Source organism: Camelus ferus, chromosome 4 (genome assembly GCF_009834535.1).
Source record: "Camelus ferus isolate YT-003-E chromosome 4, BCGSAC_Cfer_1.0, whole genome shotgun sequence".
In the NCBI taxonomy this organism is placed as follows: Eukaryota; Metazoa; Chordata; class Mammalia; order Artiodactyla; family Camelidae; genus Camelus; species Camelus ferus.
Window position 1 is genome coordinate 66,700,835 of NC_045699.1, and position 26,297 is coordinate 66,727,131.

The 26,297-nt window shown below is 34.5% G+C and overlaps 1 protein-coding gene and 1 non-coding gene across 4 annotated transcripts in view; one reads left to right on the forward strand and one right to left on the reverse strand.

The window, feature by feature from the left end:
- Positions 1-26,297, forward strand: part of PBX3 (PBX homeobox 3) — a 198,200-nt gene that overhangs the window by 102,454 nt on the left and 69,449 nt on the right. The window lies entirely within an intron of this gene.
- Positions 8,083-8,154, reverse strand: TRNAS-AGA. The gene has a single exon. It is a non-coding gene; the product is annotated as a tRNA-Ser (tRNA).

Below are 26,297 nucleotides of genomic sequence, written 5' to 3' on the forward strand. Positions count from 1 at the left end.
AGACATATGGACCAATGGAACAGAATGGAGAGCCCAGAAATGAACCCACAAACTTTGGTCAACTAATCTTTGACAAAGGAGGCAAGAACTTACAATGGAATAAAGACAGTGTCTTCAGCAAATGGTGTTGGGAAAACTGGACAGCAGCATGTAAATCAATGAAGCTAGAACACTATACGCAAAAATAAACTCAAAGTGGATCATAGATTTAAACATAAGACAAGATATAATAAACTTCCTAGAAGAAAACATAGGCAAAACATTATCTCAGATACATCTCAGAGCTGTTCTCCTAGGGCAGTCTACCCAAGCAGTAGAAATAAAAGCAAGAATAAACAAGTGAGACTTAATTAAACTTACAGGCTTCTGCACAGCAAAGGAAACCATAAGCAAAATAAAACGATAACCTACAGAATGGGAGAAAATTTTTGCAAAAGATGAAACTGACAAAGGCATGATCTCCAGAATATATAAGCAGCTCATATGACTTAATAAGAAAAAAACAAACAACCCAATCCAAAAATGGGCAGAAGACCTAAACAAACAATTCTCCAAGGAAGAAATTCAAATGATTGATAAGTACATGAAAAAATGCTCAATATCACAAATTATCAGAGAAATGCAAATCAAAACTACCACAAGGTATCACCTCACACCAGTCAGAATCGCCATCATTCAAAAGTCCACAAATGACAAATGCTGGAGAGGCTGTGGAGAAAAGGGAACCCTCCCACACTGCTGGTGGGAATGCAGTATGGTGCAGCCACTGTGGAAAACAGTATGGAGATTCCTCAAAAGACTAGGAATAGACTTACCATATGACCCAGGAATCCCACTCCTGGGCATATATCCAAAAGGAACCCTACTTCAGAAAGACACCTGCACTCCAGTGTTCATAGCAGCACTGTTTACAATAGCCAAGACATGGAAACAGCCTAAATGTCTATCGACAGATGACTGGATAAAGAAGATGTGGTATATTTATACAATGGAATACTATTCAGCCATAAAAACAACAACATAATGCCATTTGCAGCAACATGGATGTCCCTAGAGAATGTCATTCTAGGTGAAGTAAGCCAGAAAAAGAAAAATACCATATGAGATCGCTCATGTGGAATCTAAAAAAAACCAAAAAACATAAATACAAAACAGAAACAGACTCATAGACATAGAATACAAACTTGTGGTTGTCAGGGGGGTAGGGGAGTGGGAAGGGACAGACTGGGAGTTTGAAATTTGTAGATACTGACAGGCATATGTAGAATAGATAAACAAGATTATACTGTATAGCACAGGGAAATATATACAAGATCTTGTGGTAGCTCACAGTGAAAAAGAATGTGACAATGAATATTTGTATGTTCATGTATAACTGAAAAATTGTGCTCTACACTGGAAATTGACACAACATTGTAGACTGACTACAACTCAATTTAAAAAAAAAATGGAAAAAAAAATACCACCATGAAAAAATTTGAAAGCAATCTCAAGAAGTGTAATTTAACAATCATACAAGTGATGAATTATCATCTTAGATTGATGTCTCTAGGACCTTTCACCCAAGAGGTGTCCTTGGTCCTACCTGAAGTAGTTGTGTTTTTTTAATTGATTATTTGAATAAAAAAGTCAAAGACATGAGTAATATATTTTCATCAGTATATGTTGCTGGAGGAAATAGCTGTTCAATAGTAAAACTAAGACTCTAAAAACAAAACAGAATTTAATAGGTTATGCAGTTGGGTCCAAATCAAGTATATTAATGATAATGATTGCCAATATTTTACACATGCTTCCTGTGTCACAGGTGCTATGCCAAGCACTTCGTATGAATTTTCCTTTTTAATTTTTGTAAGAACTCTATGAGATAGGTACTGTTATTATACCCATTTTACAAAAAAACCCCCTGAAAACTAGAAATGTTACATTGATTTTATTAAATTTCAAATCTAAGGTCATGCATTTACATTTTAAAAATAGATTGTTTTGAATTTCTGACCATGTGGTAGATTGAATGTGCAGAGAAACTTCATCTGTTATAGAATACTTAAAATGCTGGCTAGAAATAACTTCATTTCCAAAGCATGACTGAACTGGTGGTGAAGTAAGGAAATTGTGTCTAGAAAGAAGGACAGGGAGAGTGATTCCATAGCTGCAAGAGCTGGTCTTTGTTAGGGGTGTGGGGTGTATGCCAATTTTGGTGAGTGTAGGTTTTAAACCTGGAGTGTAGATTTTAAAGGGCCATGTGTAGCTTAAGAGACGAAATTAGAGATCTTCATATAAAGCCAGAATCCTTAAAAGAGAGGAACTTGCCCTTGGCCTTAGATCGGAGGGGCCTGAGAATGCCTAACCATAGCCTACATTTAGTTGACTTGGGGATGGAATTCACATTGCCTGCATATCTGAAAAAAGTTCAAGCTGAAAATTTAGTTTGAAGTGAGTTACTACTGCTCCTAGGCATCTATAAATGTCTATCTTTCCTAGAAGAAAACACTTCACACATAAGTGTCACAGAATTCACAGAGATGGATTTTGGGGGGACATGGCCTCACAATGCAAAAGGAAAAAGGGGGAAAAAATAGATACCTGAGTGAAAAAGCCACTATGATTATGAGTTAGCAGAAGCATGAGACTGCAGAATCAGGCTCATAAAGACTGAAAATATTAGTATGGTCAGATACAGCAAATAAAATAACTGTGTTTAAAGTTAAAGATTGAAAGAAAATAAGACACCATTAAAATTCACAAGATAGATGTGAAAAACAAAGAAAATTCTTAGATTAGACATGGCTTCAGGAGGGAATTAGTGAAATAAAAGATAGATATGAAGAAATTACGCAGAATGCAGCACAGAGAAGGAATAGAAAATATGAAAAACAGCTTAAAAGGAGAGAGTAAAAAAGCCCAATAAACATTTAACCCATAGTTCCAGCAATAAAGAATAGAAAGTTTGAAGAGAAGCAATATTCAAAAAGATATTTAGCTAGCAGTGTGTCAGAACTGATGAAATATGCATGTTCAGATTCAGGTAGCCCAGTGAATTCTAAGTGGGGTAAATGGAATGGTAACCACACTGACATGTACCACAATAAAACTGCAGAACCCCGAAGATTCAAAAAAAAAATAAATTGAAATCAGTCAGAGAAAAAGGGAACAAGGAATAAACACAGCTAACTTCTTAATAGAAGCAATTGAAACCAGAAGATAATGAAAGAACTTCAAAGTGCCGAGAGCAAATAACTAGAATTGTCAACTTAGAATTGTCTACCCATTGAAAATATCTCGAGCGTGGGCAAAAATAAAGGTGTTTTCAGACATAAAGTTGAAAGTATTCACTACCAATATAGTTCCACTAGCGGACTTTCTAAAGGATATATTTTAAGAAAAAGAAGAAAAAATAAATCTTCAGAAGGAACGTGTGAGAGGCAAGAATAGTGAGAAATGAAATCAGAAAGTCTGGGAGTAATTATAACTAATATTGACTATGTGAAATAATAATACATAATTTGGAGGGATTAAAAAAATCAAGATAGTTTAAATTGGATGTAAGTTGAGAGTCTATGATCAGAGTTAAAGTACTGTGAGGCCCTTTTATTGACTGGACGAGGATAAAGATTTTTGATTAACAAGGAAATACAAATTAAAACCACAGTGAGATATTGTTTATACGTCCCCTGGAGTGGTAAAAATTAAAAAGTCTTATGCTACCAAGTTTTGGTGAAGACATGGAGCAGCAAGAACTTTCATTCACTGGTGAGTATGTAAATTGACATAATCAGTTTAGAAAAGTTTGTAATTACTTAGTAAAATTGAAGGTATGTGTAGGTATGTACCCTATAATCCAGCAATTCCACTTCTAAGTATAAAGTCTTGAAAACTCACATGCATACCAGAAACCTTTATAAGGTTGTTTAAAGCATAAAGCAGCATTGTAAACAAGAGCCAGAAACTGGAAACAACTCAAATGCCCATCAGTCATAAAATGGGTGAATAAATTATATTTTTTACTAGTGATAGAATACCACACAGCAATGAATATGAACTATTGCTACACTGAAGAACACAGATGAATATCATACAAGGTTGAATAAAAGAAGCAAGACATAAAGAAAACATACAATATAATTCCTTTTATATAAGAATTCAAAAATAGGAAAAATGGAGCTGTATTGTTAGGACTGCACAGATGATAGTATTATTTTATAAAATACTAAGAATACTAGAAAAGCAAATAACAGGCAGCTTATCACAAAACTCAGGGTAGGGATTACGTCTAGAAGAGAGCTTTAGTAAGGTGGCCCCTCACCATATGTGTCTAATGGAGTACTTGAAAGTGACTACTCTGAATTGAGACGTGCTGTATGTGTAAAATATATACCGATTTCAAAGACTAAGTACTATAAAATACATAAAATATCTCATTAATAAAATTTTATATTGATTATGTTATAACTATTATTTTAGATATACTGAGGGAAATAAAATATATACATTAACTTCACCTGTTTTGTTTTCACTTTTTAAAAATGTGGCTACTAGAGAATTTAAAATAACCTTTATGGCTTTCATTATGTTTCTCTCACTCAGAGCTGCTTTAGAGGCTGAGGGTGGAGTTGAGATTGGTATGGGCACAGGGTTGCTTCTGGAAAGTGGCAGAGTTCTATTTCTTGACCAAGGCAGTGTTATGTGGACGTTGCTATATTCATCTACCTGTATGTCTGCATATGTGTCTCTTTGTGTATAAGAATGCATCTTACTGGGTATATATATTAAGATGTTTTCAGTGCTTCTAAAATTTTGACATTAATGAACTTGATAATGATCATTACAAAACTTGGAGTAGATTGTATAGCTTCTAGACTAGTAAAGGGAGGAAGATGAAATGGAAGACACAGAAAAAATACAATTCATTCAATCCAAAAGAAGGCATGAGAGGAGAAAAAATAGAAGAAACAGAAGTAGCACAAACAGAAATCATAAAATGAGTTGGGAGACATAACTCCAAATGTATTTTATAATACATGTAAAAGGACTTGAAAAGATTAAAGATAAAAGATTATCAGACAGTACTACACAAATATCAAGCAAACAAGCAAAAAACCTGACAATGTACTGACAGTTTTCAAGAGACACACCTAATACACCTGGACACAGAAAGGCTATAGGACACAGAAGGTAAAAGGATGGAAAAAGATATACCTAGCAACTGTTAACAGTAGGAAAGCTGGAATGGCTATAAGATAACAGATAAAATAAACAAAGATAAAGGGAAAAAGCATTTCTAGTGATAGAGAGGGTCACTATCTGTTGATAAATGGTTCAATTTGCCAGGACAATTTTAACAGTTCCAAAATTATATGCACCTAATAACATAGCTGCAAAATATAAAGTAAAAATTGTCAGAACCTCAAGGAGAAATAAATACACAATCATTGTAGGAGATTTTAACATATCCCTACTGGGTAATGACAGAACAGACAAAATAATTCTATACATATATAGAAAAATTTGATAACAAAATTAACAAACTTGGCCCAGTGGACAAGTAGAAAATACATCACCAGCAACTAAAAAATATACATTCTTTTCAAGCACACTAGGAACTTTTTTTAAAAACCCGTGAATCAAGCTTCAAAAAATAGAAAAAAATCAACATCATAAGTATAGTATTCTGTTGTGACAAAACAAGTGGTTAGAAATCAACAAAAGACAACTTAAAAATGAAATAAAATAACTCATAGAACATTGGACATTTTTAAATACTTCTAAATTATTCGTAAGTCAAAGAACAAATTGTAAGAGAAATTATAAAATATTTTGAACTGATTTGAAATGACTGAAGTACTACTTATAACAAAACTTATGGAATATAACTGAAGTTTTATATTGAACTTTTTAAGCCTTTAAGTGTTTACATTATAAAATAGAAGAAGTCTAAATTTAATTAGCTAAAAATCCAATTTAAGAACTTAGAAGAATAGATTGGTAAACCCAAAGAAAATAGAAAAAATGAATAATAAAATTTTGAAGAGTTGATGAAACAGAAAACAAAGATATGATGGAAAACATCAACAAAGTCAAATTTGTTCTTTGAAAATTACTGAAAGTGACAAACTTATGGTAAAAACTGATCAAAAGCAAATTTAAGAGAAAGAAGGAAAAGAGGGAAGCACAAATAAGCAATATTGAATTTGAAAAAGAAGATAAATATATGCAACAGATTAAAAAGAAAAGAGGATATTATGAACACTTTGTCAGTACATTTAACACCTTAGGTGAAATGGAATGTTAGTAGAAATATACAAATTATCAAACCTTACTAAAAATGTAGAAATTTACACGGTTTTATAATCATTAAATAAATTAAACCAGTAGTTCAGATTTCACCATGAAGACAACAGTAGGACCAGAGTGTTTTGTAACTGATTTCTAAACATTCAAGAAATACATTCAATCTTACACAAATTGTACGGTGTTGCAAACAGAAGTTTTTTTCTCAACTAATTATATGACCCTAATATAATTGTGATATCGAAACAGGTTGGTACCAATACAGGAAAGGAAAATGATAGACTAGTCTCATTCATGAATATAGATGGAAACACTCAACAAAGTGTTGCCAAACCAAGTCCAACAATATACAGACATACCATATATCAAGACCAGGTTCAGTTTATGTCATTAATGCCAGATTGGGTGGTTGTTAGAAATATCAATAAGGATATTGAACTTGAACAACACTATCAACCAACTTGACCTAGTTGACATTTCCCTTTACCCAGTAACAGCAGAATATGTGTTCTTTTCGATTGCACATGGAGCATTCACCAGGATAGAATGCGTAAAATGAACCTCAGTTAATTTAAATTCTTGGTAAAAATGTGGAGCAACAGTAACTCTCATGTATTGTTAGTGGGAATATAAACTGGTCCAACATTGGAAAATAATTTGGTAATATCTAGTAAAGGTTGAAGATGGGCATGCACTATAAATTAGCAGCTCCACTCTTAGGTACATATCCTAGAGAAAAGCTTACGCATGTCTACTAGAGACATGTATTTGGATGTCCACAACAGCTTTGTTTATAATAGAAGAAGAGGGAGGAAATAACTGCCCTAAAGTCTAACAGTTGCTTAATGAATAAGTTGTTTTACATTCATTCAGTTGACTATGATGCAGTCCTGAAGTAGTATCGATGAATGCTGATTTTAAAAAGCAAGTAACCGGAGATTTCTGCTTCTGGCTATGACTAAAACCCATATGTAACTCTGTGTCCCATGCATTAGTTTCTCTGGGGTACATACAACTCCTGGGTTCTAGTGTATACACATTTTATAATAGATACTGCCAAATTGCCCTTCAGAAGAGTAACTAATTTGCATTCTTCCTAATCTCATTTTTTCAATGCATATTTTTGTTTTATAATTGGAATCTTCTATTTTTCAATATTGTTGGTCTTTCTCATGAGTACTACAATGTAAGCACTTTCCATATTAGCAAATTTTAATAAGTGATTTTATTGATTGCCTAATACTTTATTGAGTGACTGTATTGTTGCTTTATTAACCGTTTCCATATTCTAGGATATTTCAGTTGTCTTTAGCTTTTCAGTATTATAAGTAACATTATACTGTAAATCTTTGCAAACAAGGATTTATTTTGAAGACTTAATAGGGTTATCTAGATAGAGAAGGGAAGGACATTCCACTTAAACGAGCAGATGCAGAGATAGATTTGTTAAAGTTTGGCATTGGGTGGCACTCAGTAAATGATTACTGAAATAAGTTCAGATCTGACTTAACCTGAATATATACACACATAAAGGAGACTTAAATAAATCTAAAGCTCAAAGGAAATAGTGGTATGATGTCTGTCAAAAATTGGCAATTTTGATTTTTTGAAACACAGCATCATTGATTTATTAACATTTTACTAAACCTGACTTCTCACATGTTTGTCCATCTATTCTCTATACATCCATCAATACATTTTATTTTGACGTATTTCACAGATAACTGTTTTTATTTTATTTTTGTTCTTTGTTTTGTGGTGGAAGGTAGTTAGGTTTTTTTATGTTTTTAATGGAGGTACTGGGGATTGAACCCAGGACCTCATGCATTCTAGGCAGGCACCCTACCATTGAGCTATACCCTCCCCCTGATTTCCTTTCTAATAGAACTGCAGGACCTACCCTATGGGAAATAATTTTCCCATTCTGACCTAAATTCTTAGTTTCTGTTTTTGTTTCTCATGATTAAATATATTTTCCCAAACAAGAGCAAAGAAGTAACAATCCTAATGTAGTCTATGTATGTCAAATATTTGGAAGTATTATGTTGAACACTTGGGACCCATGTTGTAGGAGGGATTTTGAAAATGGTATACTCAGAGAAGACTTAGGGGAATAATGTATGGTTTTTTATCTATCCAAGAAGACTTTGGTGTAAATGAGTTCAGTTCACAGCTTCAACTATATCACAGGCTGTTACACAATGAAAAAGGAAACTTTTTAATGTTTACTGTGAGTAGAATTCAACTTAATGAGCTACAGGAAATATTTTTGCTGAACCAGACCAAGGACTAACTAATACCACTGTCAGCAAAACTAGAGAGATGTTTTGGGAGGCAGGGAGAACTCTTAGAGTCCAAGTTGAAGCTGGATAGAGCCACTTGGTAGATATATCAAATATCACACATTTACTAGAGGGGTCAGGTTTAATGGCAGTCTAATCCTGAATTTAGTATGTACATTTATATCTCAAGTTGAGGGCAGATCCTATTGCCCTTCTTAAAAACATTTCTTACATTCATCCCTTTCTGTTCTCAGGATCTTTGTCATCTTTTGCCTCAATTATTCCAGTAATCTCTCAACCAGAACTCTTGGTTCTGATTCTTGGTCCAGTCTTCTTGACATTCTGCTGCCAGACTGCTTTTGTAATAGATCTTCCTGTGAAACTGCATATGTCATGCTAATCAAACCTTTAATTATTCCCCTTTGCCTAGGCTAAAGTTTAAACTTTTTAGCCTGGAATTCCTGGCTGTTTATAAATTGGACCTTCATTCTTTTATTCAACCACCATTTATTGAACACTAGCTATATGCCAGGGGAAGTATTAGGTGCTGGTGATGGAGAGATGGATAAGATAAAGCAGTATGATGTCCAGGAAGTTCAAAAGAGCTGGGAGGATGGACTTCGAACAAGTTTTTGTTTGTTCATTTGTTTTAAAGGAAAAGCATAGGACCTTGAAGAAAAGCATATTTAGAAGGCCCCAACCCAGTTTAGAGACTCCAAAAAGGCTTAATTTCTACTAGTCCCCTACAAGAACTTTCTGTCCTAGTCAGACTGGTCTATTTTCTTTCTTCAAGAACACTTGATTAATTTCTGCCTCATGGTGTAATTTTTTTCAATACATTCTCATGCTATTTTCCATATTGTACTACAAGGTAGGTCATGTTTCATAGCTCCTCTATCCTGTATACTATTTACTTCTTTTAGGATACCTGGGTACTTCCCTTATCAGAATCAAAAAAGATTCTTTGTATCACTCACTTACCTTTTATTTACATGCCACTTACTATTTTATTATTTAACAACAGCAATTATTTGTTTAGGAATATATTCAAAAACTGCAACAATATTGTTTTCTAGTCTATATTGTGACTACATTATATTTAAATTTGGTGGTATTGTTTTAATCTTTATATGTGCATGCCTGTCTTTCTAGTGATATTATAAACAGCTTGAGGATATGTCATTTCATATATATTTCCCTGTCCCCAGAGACTCATACATAGATCCCATGTGACTGGAATATAGAAAGGTTTTAATTAGATTTGTAGAATGAATGTATATTGACTTTATAAACTAAGTAATCATGGTGCTGTCATAATCAAACTTTATACATTTGACCATGAAAGATGCTTTTCTCATCATAAAGTAAACTTTCTCAAATCCCACCCCATTCCCCACAGTTTTGGGTAAATGTATTCACTGTTTCAATTCCAGTTGGATATGACTTTCCGGTACTTCTTCTAGGACTTGCATGATTATCAGGCATTGTCTTATCTTCTGACATACCAGATGGCATTACTTCTTTGGTGTGTATGTCAAGGAACTATATAAATGTGCCTTGAAACATAGAGAAATTAAGGTTTATATAAGTGCAGCCCATGAAGTGTTTCCTTTTCTCAATTTTCTCTTTACTAAAATATTTTATCTTCTATATCTCCCCCACTTTATTTATTTATTTTTATTGAAGTATAGTCAGTTTACAATGCTATGTCAGTCTCTGGTGTACAGCATACTTCAGTCATATGGGAATATACATGTATTCATTTTCATATTCCTTTTTGCCATATGTTACTACAAGCTATTGAATATAGTTCCCTGTGCTATACAGTATAAACTTGTTGTTTATCTGTTTTATATATATTAGTTGGTATCTGCAAATCTTGAACTCCCAATTTATCCCTTCCCACCTCCTTCCCCCGCCATAAGTTTGTTTTCTATGTTTGTGAGTCTGTTTCCATTTTTTAAATAAGTTTGTTTGTCTTTTTTTTTTTTTTTAGATTCCACATATGAGTGATTTCCTATGGTATTTTTCTTTCTGTTTTTGGCTTACTTCACTTAGAATGACATTCTCCAGGTCCATCCATGTTGCTGCAAATGTCATTATTTTATTATTTTTTATGGCTGAGTAGTATTCCATTGTATAAATATACCACAACTTCTTTATCCAGTCATCTGTCGATGGATATTTAGGTTGTTTTCATGTCTTGGCTATTGTAAATAGTGCTGCTATGAACACTGGAGTGCATGTATCTTTTGAATTAACATTCCTTCTGGATATATGCCCAGGAGAGGGATTGCTGGATCATATGGTAAGTCTATTTTTAGTTTTTTGATATATCTCCCCCACTTTAAAAGTGAAATCTTCTTTTATTCCCATCTTCCACTTTTACATAACATGCTCCGTAACATTTGCAGTATCTGGACCTGTCTTTCCATTTCCACAACACAGTCCTAGTTGTGGCCTTCGCTAAGTTACATTTGATCTTTTGTATCGTCATTGTTAACATCATCATTGAGAATAACAACTATTGAACACCTATTATGTGCAGGGAATGGCAGTGGGCACTGAGGTATTTTGCTATCTTACCAGATTCATCCTCAGTTTGACTAGCTATGAAAATGGTTCTTCATTGTTTGCCTTCTTTCTATCACCACCAACACTTTGGTTAATAAATTGTCTTGCTTAGAATTCATCATCTTATGCAATTGCAGCTGACTAGTTAGCAGCTTTCAATTCCATTCAGTGGTGATAGTTGTTTCTTGGTAATGGAATGAGAGAAAACCACAAGGGAGAGTGGACAACCATAGTAACTCTTTACAGATTTTGCCACCGTTATAGCAAATTGTTTGTGATTTGTGGAAATGGACTCTCTTTTATCAATGGTTGACTATTAGTTCCCTTTTCTGGATAGAAGTCATTAGTTAACACAGCTCTAGGATTTGTCTGAGAAGAGCAGCACATCAGTTAGAATGCTAATTCACTCAACTGGCAGCAAGCACAGTGAAATGACAGCTTGGAGGGGGGTAAGAGGAGTGTCTGAAAATGGCAGCAGATTGGTATTTCGAAAGGGGAGGGAATTTCATAATGATGAATAAGAAAGATGACATTTGGTGCTCACATTTAACTTGCATTGGATGTCCATATAAGGGTCAGTATGCATAACCTCTCTTGATTAGGCCTCCGGCTGCCCAGCAGCTGACTGGGTGTATACCCTTCAGACTGTAACCAAAAGAAAGGCCTAGATAATTAGGCCAAGTTGAACTGCAGGAGGTAGCCAGCTTCTCTGCTGCCTTTTGTATATTCATGACCCAGCTTGATTGATGGAAGGACAGTGTTTGGTGACACTGTCATTTGCAAGTTGAAAGGTAGACTACAGGCTGGAGCCAAGATCAGATGTGCTTTAAAGAGTCTTACAATAAACTCATTTGGATGCTGATGATGTTCACATATGCATTTCTTTGTTTCTTACTGTTTCTCATAGACATCTGTTAATTTGTAGAAATTAGCTTGGTTGTTTTCAGTTAAAACCTCACACTAAGTTATAGGATAGTTTTGTTTAAAAAGTTGTACAAAGTTGCTAGTGATACAATGTGTGATGTGAGTCTCAGATATTTTCACTCATTTCTCATGTAGGAATTTAAAATATATTTCTTGAACTGATGTACATCACTGGAAGCAAGTGACTTTTTTTTTTCCTAGGAAAATGTTAAATGAATTTTTTCACATTTCACATATTTCAAAAATCTTAAGCACTGTTGTCAAAAAGTTTTCCAGAGAATATTGCTTTTCTAAAGGTATTCTATTCTTCATCGGAAGATATGTGAATATCTAAGATTCACTTTTAATATTATGGTTCATAAAAAATATCTTTTATTCATTCCCATGTCTCTTCTGTTTATTCAGAGAGTTGATTAATTTCAGACTTGTGGCAAATGAGTTGAAAATACTAAAGGAAGTTAAAATCCTAAAGCAGAAACAAGAGTTTCCCCTAAAGAGCATCTTCAGAATGTTAAACCTAAGTTATCATAAATTATTAGAAGAATGAATAGCATATTCTGCTAATTAAAAAAGACAAGAAAGAAAGGGAAGGAAAGATTGTGAAGAAGTTTTGATGTACCTGTTTCATATGTATTAAGCTACTAAAATCAGTCTTTTGAGAAACACACATGGATGTGAACACTAGTTATCCTTACTAATTTTATTTTTCAATACTATTATTATTACAGTGATGCTTTTGGAATATAGAGTTGTTCTAATATTGCTAAATGATCATCCGCCTGAAAATGATTTAAATACTTTCTCTGAAAAGTCCTTAGATGTGTATTTTAGATATGTTACCTAACTTCTGTTAGTTAACGTAAGTTCAGATAATACATGTAAAAAGCTCTTTGGAAGCTGTAAGTGCTGTATAAATCTAACTAGTCATATGAGCTGTTGTTGTTGTCATTACGATTATTAGCTACGAATCTCAGGTGGTTGTAACAGACATAACAGTTGTAACAGATGAAGTAGTCCTCCCATTACATTTTTGTCAACTAAATGTGACTATTCAGATATGAAACTTTTTATACAAGCAAAGTAGCAAAGAAAGACTTTCCCTGCTCTTTCAGTTATTTTCCACATTAATTATCTGACTTTGCTCCTCCCTACCATATGCTAGAAAAGACAGTGTCTCAACTGACAGTAATGTTTTTGTAAAGAAGGTTCTGGAGGGTGTTGAAAACACACTCTGATCACTACAAAAATCATGCTCACTCGTTTTAGTCTTTTTAGTCTTAATTGACATTTGAGATAAGCATCTGAAATGTAGTATCCTAAATCTGTCTGTATAGTATTCAGAAATTCTTGGCTGTAATTTGCGGTAATTATTTCTAAATCAGTTATCTTTTAGCAGAAAAAGTATTAAAATACCCAAAATGTTAATGAAAATGTCATTTTTCTCACTTGAATCACATCTCAGGATTTTCAAATACTGGATTTTCTTTTAGATTTTTCTTACTGGAATTTAAAAAAGCAAGGTGTATTTTTGTGTGTATATGGAATAAGGTAGAAATTTAAAAAAACTTATTGAGTAGAAGTAGTTCAGGAATTTTCAAAGAGAACTGTGCCTTCTTGAACTGAATTTAAATATATTGTGCATTTTTTTTTCTACAAAGCAATATTCTTATTGTGTTAGTTACTGTTCTTCTCATTAACCCTTTTCAAAAACTTAAAGGTATCACTTTGTCAGGAAATTCTGGGTCTTTCCAGTGATAAAATAAACTTGACACTTGTTCTATGAAGGCATCTTCTCCCTGCTTATCAGCTCTTCAATTTATGGCTGTGTTTTGAAATTTGTGCTTGTGACTCCCATCTTTGTATTTACTCCAATTAACACATAAACCCTAATTAGCCAGATCAAGGGACTTGGGAGTCCATAAATGGAAAGTGACATGGCAGAGCTTGGCAGCTGGCATCAAGGCAAGGTGACAAAAATAGGGAAGTATCAATTAGATGACATTGATGGTAAAGCTATGTGTTGCGGTGGTAGATTTTAATAGCTCTCTGTGTCACTGACTGCTGACTCTAGGATAGGGGCGTAGGAATCAGTTAGTAAAATGACAGCTAAGTTAAAGTATTGAACTTTCGATAAATTTAAAACACAATGATAATAAAAACTGAACAGCATTTAAATTCAATTTTATATCATTATCACTGGCAATAAATTACACGTTTCTACCAAAATCAATTTTTGTGAATTTCCCTGTAGTGTGATATAGTTTCCAAATTTTTAAATTATTACATTAAGTGTATAGCAGTTCTTATTTAAGTAGGGATATAAGATTCCAGAATTATAAATTCTTAGGAGCCTCAATCTCTTAACCAAAAAGTTTTGAGGGGAGAGGTGGTCCAGTTGAGTGGATTTGGGAGTGGAGTATCCATGAGCAACATTAAATATTAACTAAGTTCCAGACTGCAATTTGGGTTACATATAAAATTCAACAAGGAAAAAAGTTAGGACTTTGTAAACATTATTCCAGTTTTAGAAATCTAATGTTGCAGAGAGAGACTTGTGTATCAGTTGAGGACTGGTATCAGGCTTTGTATATCTCATGACTTTGGAGAGTAATAGAAGTTATATATACAGGAATTAGGCTGCTTTAGTTTTGTGGTTTCATCTCTCTGATTTCTAACATTAGTTTGTTCTTCAAGTGAGTGGCTGGGTATTTGTACAGAAGGTTCTGGAGGATGTTGGAAACACACTCTGTGATCACTACAGATATCATACATACCCTTTAAATCTGTTGGAACCAAAGAATGATGGAGTTTATTTTTTTCTTAGGAATTGGTCAAAATTGTGATTTGAATATATGCCACCAATTAGATAATAGACAGTAGAGTATATATATTTAGTTTTTTTCATTTTGGATAGCCAGTGTCTTGTAAGCTTACTTGGTCCTTTGCTTGAATGTAGATAATGGTCTGTAGTTATTCAAGTAGTTGATTTTAAACTTAGACTTTAATAAAACTGTGAAATTATTTTAGATATTATGTACCCCTGTTTCAAGTACTGCAGAAAATTGGGGAAAGAACTCTTACTGAGAAGTTGCTGTTCTAAGAGGGTATTTGAAACATTAGAAATCTGCCAGAAGGTCCATTAACATAAATGTTTAACTCAGACACACAAACATGTACTGGAATGAAAATGTTTCATGAATTAATTTGCAGCAGAAGGAACTAAAATAACAATTATAACAACATCCTGCCTACTTAGACTTAAATTTCCTAGGGCAGTGATAATACATAGGGTTGATGTAGTTTAAGTTTTTTAACATATGCAATAGTTTATTCTGTTGTTAAAATGATTTCTTCTGTTTTAAAAGACTTTTAAAACAGTCAAACATGATCAACCTTAGATAACTGGAAAGAAGTGTTAGGAGCATAATTCCTAGACTAAGATTTGGAAGTTTCCTCCTCAGCTCAGGTTCTATTAGAAATATTTAGAAGAAACAATTTTTATAACTTTGCAAAGGAATGATGTTTATAGTTCATAATTGTGAAAATAACAGATGCTATCATGAAAACAGGGAACCCAACTAATACAAGAATAATCTACACGAGGCTATTTTACTTGCTTACCATTTTCAGTCATTTTTATCAGTGGTACTTTTGTGGCTGAGCTGGTAACCTGCCTTATAAGGAACACCCTAGCAGTGACTAAATATGTGCTATAGCTTTTTTACACCAATGAAAGAAATTGTGACCTTTGAAATGGTTTCTGTTCCAATTGTGTAGCCAATCCATTGACTTTTTAGCATGCTGATCCCAGTTGCATGGTCATATGTTGTAAACCACATGGAACTATTTCAAACTGTGATGGGGGAAAGTAGCAACTGCAAACATTCCTCCTTGAAGCAAGTGGTTGTCCTAAACTGAGCACTGTAGAATAAAAATGGAAACATAAAAATAGCAGTTGGAAAGATAAAACAGCATTTATAGTACTAATAAAACCGTTGTGGCTTCCACAGGAAAACATGCTTTGTAACCTAATGCTTACCTGAAAGGACTGTCGAGTTTCTGAGAGTTATAGCTGTTTTTGTAAGAGAAGCACAGAGATTTGCTTGAGGGCTGAGTGATAGATTCGCCTGCCTGAAGCATCCCAGTGTGTTTATACATGGCTTGTATGGCAGCTTTCATAAGACATTTACCCCATGATTTGCGATGAGCTTATGTGTGAATAATTAATGGCAATTAATCCTTAATTACAGTAATTAGGCAAGTCACAGGAAATTAAGCTGCAGCTGGAGAAGACCATGCCTGGGAAGAGAGGATTGGGGGCTGTGTGAATGTGCCATTTACTGACAGCATTACTAGGATGCGCAGTATTCAGCAGCTTTGGCATTTCTATTGGCAGCTTTGGGTAGGACAAGAGTGCTCTGCTTTAGAGGCAATCTATAGTTGTCTACAAGAGTTTTAAGTTCAAGTGCCAAAATGTTGTGTTGCATATGGTGATTATCTAAGTTTATTGGTTGCTATAACTCAAAATGAGTATAATTGTTTTTGGCTTGATAACAGTGACATTAGAAATGGACTTTTATGCATTCATAGGTTCTGCTGGCTTCAAACATAGTGCAACTTTTAGAAACGATTCATCCAGGTTTGCAATTATGAAATAGATAATGTAATTGTCTAGAAATTAACTGAGAAAATTTCAATCAAGAACAACAGCAGAACATATAGTATCTTGGTTGAGAAGTTAATTACTTTATTACTAGTTGCTTTGCCCAGTTAAGAATTGTAGTACACAGTGTATAGGAAATATCTATTGAGTCAAATACATACTCCAAATGTTAAAAAAGCTGAGATTATAAAAGCTTTAAATCATTCACATTAAATGCTAACAAGGTTAATCTACAGGGGTGTCTTAAAAACAGGCAAAGCAACCATTCGATAGGGAGCAGCACTGCTCTACAAATCCCTGGTGAGAGATGGTCAAGGTTCCTCATTTTGGAAAATACAATTTCTTCCATTATCTGGGTGGAATTTAAAAATCACACGGCCATTGTATACCTAGATAAAAAGAACATAGAGAAGTTATTTAAGTTCCAATATATTTTTCACAATTAAATACAAATTTGAGCAGGAGAAAAACGTCTTCATCTGCCCAGTGAATGCTAATGGTTATTATTTATTTTTCTCTTTGAACTTCAGGGCACAGTAGAAGTTTGGCCCAAATATTCAGCTTAGGTCTGATATTAAACTTACCTAAGTAAACCATTAATCTGTTATAATCGCTATATAGCTACTTTAGTATCTGGGTTACTCCTTGATGCCAACACAACTATTAGGAAAAGGATGCACTTGTCAGATAGTCTAAAGTAGATAATAATACATACTTTTTTTTTTTTAACAATGTGTATAATTTACTTGGAAACATTTGTAAAGGCTCCACTTTTTATACTAAAGAAATTTAGGTTTTTTTCTGTATAATTTGTGATCAGAAATGTTAGGTAAATAGGCTGTTTTGCTTATTAAATGTTAAATTGCAGAGCTTCGTCTTTCAAGAATACTTTTTATTCTAAGACCAAACTGATGGAGAGAAGTTAAGTGAACATATATCGATTATTGCCTTCTGTACTTCTGGTTCACTTTAAAGGGGAAGTAAGTTACAATATCCTAATAATGGTCTTGATTTTATAAATGATTTTTCCCCTTGAAATAAGCAACACATTCATTTTAATATGTAGAATCGGTTTGCTAGCAGGGCGACAGTTTAAAAAGGCTTCCAACTGTGACACAAGTGCAACCATATTGCTTCCTATTACTCGCTAAGGTAGTTGTTTAGAAGAGAGAATGTTCTCCCTGGAAATGTTTAAAGTGCTGTAATTTTATTTAGGATAATGAGGATTTATAACCATTTTGCCATATGAAAACCTGCCTTTAGACAGAGTGAAATAGGTTGTTTTGGTTATTGAATGTTCTTAACTCTAGGGGTGTGTGTGTGTGTGTGTGTGTGTGTGTGTGTGTGTGTGTGTGTGTGTCTTACGGCAGTAAGGAACTGTTTACATCAAGGATTATGCTGGTTTATTCTATAAGTTGGCCTGTGTTACATATTAAAATACTAAGTGATACAATTCAAGTTTGGCCCATATAAATATTTACATTTCTTTGTGCGTGGGATTTGTTCATATTGAAACATAACTGAATAGAAAGTCTTTGTTCTTGTTTCTATAAGTAATTTTAACAGTGACTGCTAGGTATCCCTAGGACCCTGAGTCGTTACAGTTTTTGCCCATGTAAGTTGTACTAGATGAAGTTATTTTGAGTCATGGTCAGGTAGACAATGTGCAAAGGAGATAGCTTTGATAGAAAAGTACATAGAGGACCTGTGTTTTTATCAGTTAAGCATGGCATTAATGCAGTGTGTATTATCATCAAAAATTAACCTAGTAAATATAAATTTGACTTATATTACTAATACTATATAGCACTGTCTCAGAACTCACTGTGGACTAGTTTATTTAGGCCTCTGCCTCTGATATGGGAGGGGGAAGAAAGGAACAGAACAGTTAGAGATTTTTTATCAGGTTTTTATCTCTTCACTGAAAATCTTAGCTCTCAAAACATTTCTAATTTCCCTCATTTGAAGGTTCAAACAGTTTCAAATTACTGCCCATGGATTGTTCTTGACATCCCGAATGGTAAATTTGAGCTGTGGAAATGCTGGAATGTGTTTTTGTGCTTTTCCTGAACAAGGGAATTCAACGGGTAAATTACAGTCATTTACTGGGAGTGTAATTTACTGAGAGCCTTTAGGCAAATGCGGGAGAAAGGACAGCAGCAGAACGGAAAAAAACAGCATAAAAACTGTTTTGTGTATTTTTTCCCTTTTCTCATTAAGTATTTATTCACATAAGAGTTTTATGAATTAATGGATGGCCCTACAATTAAGACAGATAACCTTTATTCATTTTCACCACTGATAGATTAAGTATTTGAAATAGTGATTGCCATGTGAAAATTACAACCTGAACCACATTTCTGAAATTATACTAGTTTATTTTGCATTTAAATCCATGTTTCTCTATTCAGAATTATAAAGAGATCTGTTTCTCTGTCTTCAGAATGATTACAGATTTCACTAATTTAGATTTTCACTATACCAGCAGTTTAAATAATAAAAATTTTAAGTTTTCTTAGGGGACAAATTAGTGAAAAGACTTTTCATACTTTGGTCTCGAAAATATTATTCTACTTTTGTCACATACCACAGATAAATCTGATTTTAAAAAGAAAAAGACCATTTTGGTTGTATGCACAGTTTTAAGCCAACACAAGATAACACAGCTAGTTTATTAAAGGTCAAAGAAAATTTTATGAAATTGCCAACTAATTCTTTACCATATAAATATATAAACATTCGTGGTAATTTTTATAAACAGTTCTGACCAATTCCTTTCATGAAAAGCAGTGTTCTCTGTAGTAATTGCTAAGCAAACAGAAAGCTGTGTTGCAAAGTGGTTTTGTATAGCATATTGTAATTTGACACTTAAGTTGTGCCCTGCATTACCCTGTGTCATAATTGATGGCTAAAGAAAAGCACACGCTATGCTAATCATTTGTTAGAATAGCTTGTTAAATTGTGGTTGCCAATTTTAAATAAACTATGGAATACTTGTCTGTATTTTAAGGTTTTGTAGCCTACAGTTTTAAACAGTCAATTTGAAGCTGTTTTTAAACTTTCTGTGGCATATGCACAGTTCTGTCTTTGCACACAAGGTCAGCATGTTCGCCAATTTAATAGCATATTATCAAGAACAAAATCAGTGAGCTGCAGGTTTCATACCAGCATCTCAAGGGACTTTCTGTTTACTGTACTGATCCTAAATTTGGTATCCTTTTAAAAACATCAAGATTGATATTTAATATATTTCTTAAGTTCTTAAAAGTAAAAGGTTTCAGAATTAAAAGGCTAATTTAGTTATTAGTAGAATGTAAGGGTGAATTTATCTTATATTTATCAAGCATGGTGGTGGACATAAAGCAGCATATGTTAATATAAAAGTTATTAACTACCGAATGCCAGTAAGAATTTTAGTGCAGTAAAATGAGATTCTGGAGATAAGATTATTGTGTATAATCAGTTTGTGAGTTCTCATTTGTTTAAATATAGAGGCTTTTACTTAAACTTTTGATGAGCCAGTTATATCATGTAAAGAGAGGAGCCCAAACTTGGCTAATGTTGACTTACAATTGACAGTGATAGACTTCTACTATTCTTTTACTACTAGTAAAAGAACTGAAGCATATGAAGGAATATGTGCATTTAGACATAAAAGAAATGTTACTTCTGTGGAGAAAAATGATTTAATGTGCAGAGAAGGGTTATTCATTTTTAAAAGATTAAAAATGACTTGAATATAATACCTTTAATTTGTAATAAATGTCTGACGGCTGCTTCCTGTCTAACGTAAACCTTTTGATCGGCATGTCCATTTTGATCTCTTCTGTCATGTAGTGTGTATTGAATGGATAAAGGTATTATTTTCAGTTATTGTACATATCCTTAATTAAGCCAGTAAAGACATGCAGGTGGATTTAGTTTTCAACCACTTAATAGACTAATATGTATAAGGTTGTTCTGTGGCCTACAACTGACCCCTTTGTGTGGAGGAATTCCCTGAGAACATTCAGGATTAAGTCACTCTGTTATATAAGAAGAGAGGTGGCACACATGCCTTACAGAAACAGACACTTTGACTTGATGGCATTATGGGGGAGACATGAGATTTGCTATTCCAAATTTGTAATTGTTCCTTAACAACACCTAACACACTTGCATGTTGAAACTTACAGCATTGTCATTCTTACTGGATTCTGGGGTCTGTTTTCTAATGTATTTCATTTTCTCTCCTAAATTGCATAGAAACTAAATATTAGGAAAGTTTTGGATTTGATTAGTTACCATTATAAAAATGCTTAATGTAACTAATAATTTGTTCATAAATTTATAATGTTTCTTTAAGTGTACTGAATTTAAGTAACTATATGTGTACATTTGAGATGTGAAATTCTTAATTTTTAAAGTAATATTTTTAGTAGGCCAATATATTGGTCTAGAAAGTATAGCAGGATTTCCTTCTAATTTAGGTCAGGCAGCATAAGGCTTGGGAAGTCACATTCTCTGCTCTTTTGGAAAAGAGAATATATCCAACATGGAATATTCTGGATAATTATGAATATTCAGTAAAAAAAAATACTTTAAAAGATACATGTATTTTGGTGTGAAATGTGCTTTGCAAGCTTACCCATTATTTTGACTTTTAAGTATTGTCTCCTCTGGCAGGTTAGGGAAAGAAACACCATCAATGACCACAAAGTATAATAAAATGTCCTTAACATAGTTTAATTGGAGGTGGAGTAGCAGTAATATAAATCGGGCACCTTACTTAAGGGCTCTTGAGCATCCCCAGGGAAATCGGCCTTAATTTCAGTTAAGCATGGGGTCGCCCACGATTACTCGTGGTTTCTTGGAATAACTCACTGACCCGTGGAGAAGTGTTTCTTGGCCCCAGCCTCTTCCTCCCTCGTTGTGGGTTGTCAAAGGGAGTCTGCACACGCGTGGAGTAGGTGCGTATTTGCACACGCATCGGCCGAGCCAAGGCTTGCCAGGCTGTGCACATATGCAGCAGCCTCACTCTTTTCAAGTCCCGAGTTTTGCATAAAGAGGTGTTAGGAACCTAGTTCCTAAAGAATCTGGAGAGATAAATAATGGATGTGTGGGAGCTCAGTTTCAGCCCGAATTTTCGTTCCTCAGTAGTTTTTGTTCTCAGTCACCTTGATGAAACAATCTTGAAGCCGCTCCGCTTTCCGTGGCATTTGGAATGAGTCCCTGACAGGCTGATTTTCCACCCCTGTTGTGATGCTGCTTTCTCTAGTTAATATTCCTGTGTAAGTGTCGCACAAAAGTAAACCCAAAGAGCCCGCACATGACATGGAGGCTGCTCCATTTACATTAATTATGCAGTCAGGGCGGTGAGACTTCGCTGTCAGCCCGAGGGGCGGGGGCGCGGCACGGCGGGGAGTAGGGAGCCTCCGGGCCGCAGGGCCTCCCGGCGCGGCGGCGGGAGGGGGACCGGGATCCCCCCGGCCGGCGGGCCACCGCTCGGCGTGCGGAGAACAATGGGCGCGCCCCAGGAGCCGCCGGGCAAAGCAGCGCGGCCGCCCCAGTCGCCCTCTGCCAGCGGCGGTCTCGGCTGTGCCCCGCGGTGGTGGCCGCCCTCGCCGGCCGCGTGCGGCCAAGGAGGCCGGCACGTCCTTCCCTGCTGCCCGCAGCCGGCCTTGTGCCCTGGGGTCAGCACCACCAGGGAGTCAGCTTTGCTCCCAAGCTCGATAGTGCCTTTCAAATCCAAACGAGAAACTTGATTTGAGGCCTGACGACTGTAGAGGCTGGATTTCCTTGATTTCAAGTATCTGGGCTGCTGCCGACCGGAGTATCTCAGAGGAGGACGGCAAAATCACCATGTGAATATCTTGGACCGATAGGAAAAAATTCTAAACCAGCTACAAAACAAGAACACCCTGGGAAAATGGTGGTTAAGAAAAAATTAACTCTACCCCCCCCACCATAAATATGAAACATCTTCCTGGAGGTTGTCTTGCCCTAATTGGCTCTGAAGCGTCCTAACTTAATGGCTGTTTTTCAATGGGAGATCAAATGCCATAGGGAATTCCATAGGGAATTTAATTGTGCAAACATTTGTTGAGTACCTACTATGTCCTAGGTGATGGAAAATTATTACCTTATTATTGCTGTATGGAAAGCATTCCAGAAAATTTAGGTTATTGCCTTCTCCAGGATTTAAATATGGAAACCATAGATAAATTATTCTTGTCACCACTATCTATACCTGCCCCCCCTCCATTTCCCCAGTGATTGGCTTTAGTCAGGAAGTACTGGGGATGGTAGGGAGGATGAATGTGCTTTCTCTATTCTTTTTTGCACTTTTAAAGAGTATCAGTAAAGATTATTGTATAGTATTTCTGCAGCGTAGTTTATGCGTCTCATTGTGTGAACTTAAAATTGTATGCTTGCAAGGAATAACTAGCCAAATATCCATGCCTGTAGAACAGCAGAGCACTGAGATTGGAAAAGATTAATGAAAGGATTATTTGAAAAGCCTTGCTCCTTTTTTAGATTTGCAAAAACAATTCCACGGTCATATTTTGTACTTTTCTTTAAAATAAAGGGTTGTGTGTGCAGAATTTCATGTGTAAATTGTGTCACATTCAGCCAGGAGCAACCACATTGAAAATTTTTCCAAAAGAACTAGGCCATCCTTTCAAGGCCGTGTTGTAGTTGGTAGCCATGATGACATTTAGCTCTATTCCAGCCAAAGTCATAATTTCTGAAGAAATCAATGTAATACCTTTATCATTTTCTTTCTTTCTTCTTTCTTTCTTTCTTTCTTTCTTTCTTTCTTTCTTTCTTTCTTTCTTTCTTTCTTTCTTTCGATAAATAGATTAGAAGTATTACTTTAAAAATGTCTAAAGCTCTTCTGGCATTTCTACTATGCACTTGTTCCAAAAATGAACTATTTTCGAAAACAAATGTCATTTCTTCCCTGGCCTGTAAGGACAAAGTTGATCCCTGTATATAGCACATATTTTTAAAGTCACTTCTAATTGCTTGAAACAGTATTGTGGATGACTTTTTCTCCTCTTAAGTGGAACTATATAAAGATGCAATTTTCTAAAATGAATATTGAATCATATTAAATTGCTGGTATCTGACCATTCTTGACTTTAACAATGGCAATTTCATGTGGTTCAATCAAATAGAAAATATTGGTAACATATAAGTGAAATGAAAAAGCAGAAAAGAAAGTGCATAGATAGAATTATTGTGTAAAAAATGTATGCATGTACAAAATATTGCAATTTGATGTTATACAAATAGAATCAAGTGTTCATGGAGTTCTTTTTTCCCCCCATTAAATTGCTCAAATTCAGTCAGACAAAAAAAGTTTGTTTTCTTTTAAGCCTCAAGAAAAAAAATCTCTGTTCTTTAAAAACAACAAAATTGAAAACATATACCAAACTTAGTAATCTATGGAATTTTAACTGTGTATATCTTTATATTACTATCTCTCTCTATTTTCTAAATGTAGACATCCAGATTTTAGGGGTTTTTAAATATTTTTTATTGACATATAGTCAGTTTACAATGTTGTGTCAAATTCTTGTGTACAGCATAATGCTTCAGTCATACAATGAATATACATGTATTTGTTTTCATATTTTTCAGATACTAATATATATAAACAGATGAACAACAAGTTTATACTGTATAGCACAGGGAACTATATTCAGTATCTTGTAGTAACTTACGGTGACAAAATTTTGTTTTTTGACCCTGTTTCCACTCCACTTGAGTTAAGGTACTACTGTTACAGACATTTCATCTTTAATTTTACCTGAATCCAATGGGAGCTTCCAAAATGAGGCCTGGAAATCCAATCAGCATTTTAATTGGAATTGTATTTACTAGTATGGCTCAACTTTTTTTTTTCACTCACTCAGAACAGTCTGTATCATAAAATCGTTTACATAATGGTTTGCTTTTGATGCTATCATCTGTGAGATTTTGATCTCTGAGATAAATTTCCACAAATAAGTTAATTTTTAAAATCGGAATGCAAAAGTGATAAATTATGAATACACTTATTTTAAAAATATTTAAATAAGATACCAAAAATATCATATTCTTAGTATCATTAGCTTTGACATCATGTATGGTGCCAGATTATAATGATATGAAGCTTATAATACTATTTCACATTTTTATCCACTAAATAAAAACCTGCCCTGTGTTTTATTACAAAGTAGGTGGCCTGAAGGAAAAATATATGTATTCTTTCCTTTTGGTATAAAATATGCATTTGGGCTTCTCATTTCATCCCCAATCTGTGTTATTCCTTAAAAATGCAGAACTGCCTGAAGTCCTCTTTAATATTTAATTCAACAACTTTTTAATCTGTCATTATGCTGTGATGAAGTAAGCATCAAGTGTCGCTGAAAAAGATTAAATTATACTTGGAAATAGGAATTGAAATGATTTAAGGTTGGAGGCTGAATATTTGCTTTGCACAAGTAATAATAATAGTAGCTTGGGTGAAGAAGGGCTTTGGTATGGCTTTAATGTCTTTGCCTTGCTGTGCTCCCCTGTGGCTTCCCCTGATTTACACTGGCATTACTGAGCTTTATTTTATTTAAATGGAGGTGGAAAGTGGAAATTACTACAGTACAATACATTAATTACTCCGTACTATTTCTTTGTACTGATTTCCGTTTTTTCTGTAAACATCATAAACAATGATGCAACCTACCCAATATGGATAGCATCTGTAAGCAATCCTGTAGTTCTTGTTAACAAGCTTATCTTAGAAAGGAAAGGCAGTAATAATTAATATCCATCTATGGAGTAGTGAGAAGCAAAGGAACATTTATGCTTTCTCTTTTGTAGGGGATGATGTCTTACATAAGAATAAGCTGTGACAGTATGTGTTAATATTTTAACCACTGCATTTTACTTCTTGCTTTAAAAATCTAGACTGTAATCTGCGGACTCTTGTTCTTAGGGACAAAGGTATAAACTTTTAGACCTCTCAGTGACTCTTGGATTGTTCCACAGGTGATGAATAGTTACTAACCCTCTGAAGTACTTGGTCTCTGCATATGTTTAGATTTCTGTCATCTGGAAATCTGTCCGGTGGTCTCTGGCTGCATAGGCATATTTTAAATCTAGTTCTGTAGCTCTGCGTACATGAGGCCAAAGAAATCAGTTAATTTAAGAAGAAAAAAATAATTGAGAAATTATTTGATCAAGTACACAGAAAGAGCCCAATGTGGTTGCTTGAAAGAATGCTGTATTTCATTTTTACTCTAATCCATGTGTGTTTGTGGCTTATATGTATACTCTGGCTCTGTCTGTAATGAATGTCTTAAAAACCTACCTTCATTTGGCACGATTTGGCATGATGATGGTCCTTTTCAAAATAAGCCTGGAAATAGACTAAAATCTTGACGTGCAGCACACCTGTTGAAATATTACCAGAGCTATATTCACATCTAGGAATTCGGTGTATCTGTAATTCAGATGTCTACTTCCCTGGCAGCATGTCCTATCATGTAACAACAATGAAGAGAAAAGATCTCCTTACTTTTTTGAAACATTCTGAATGA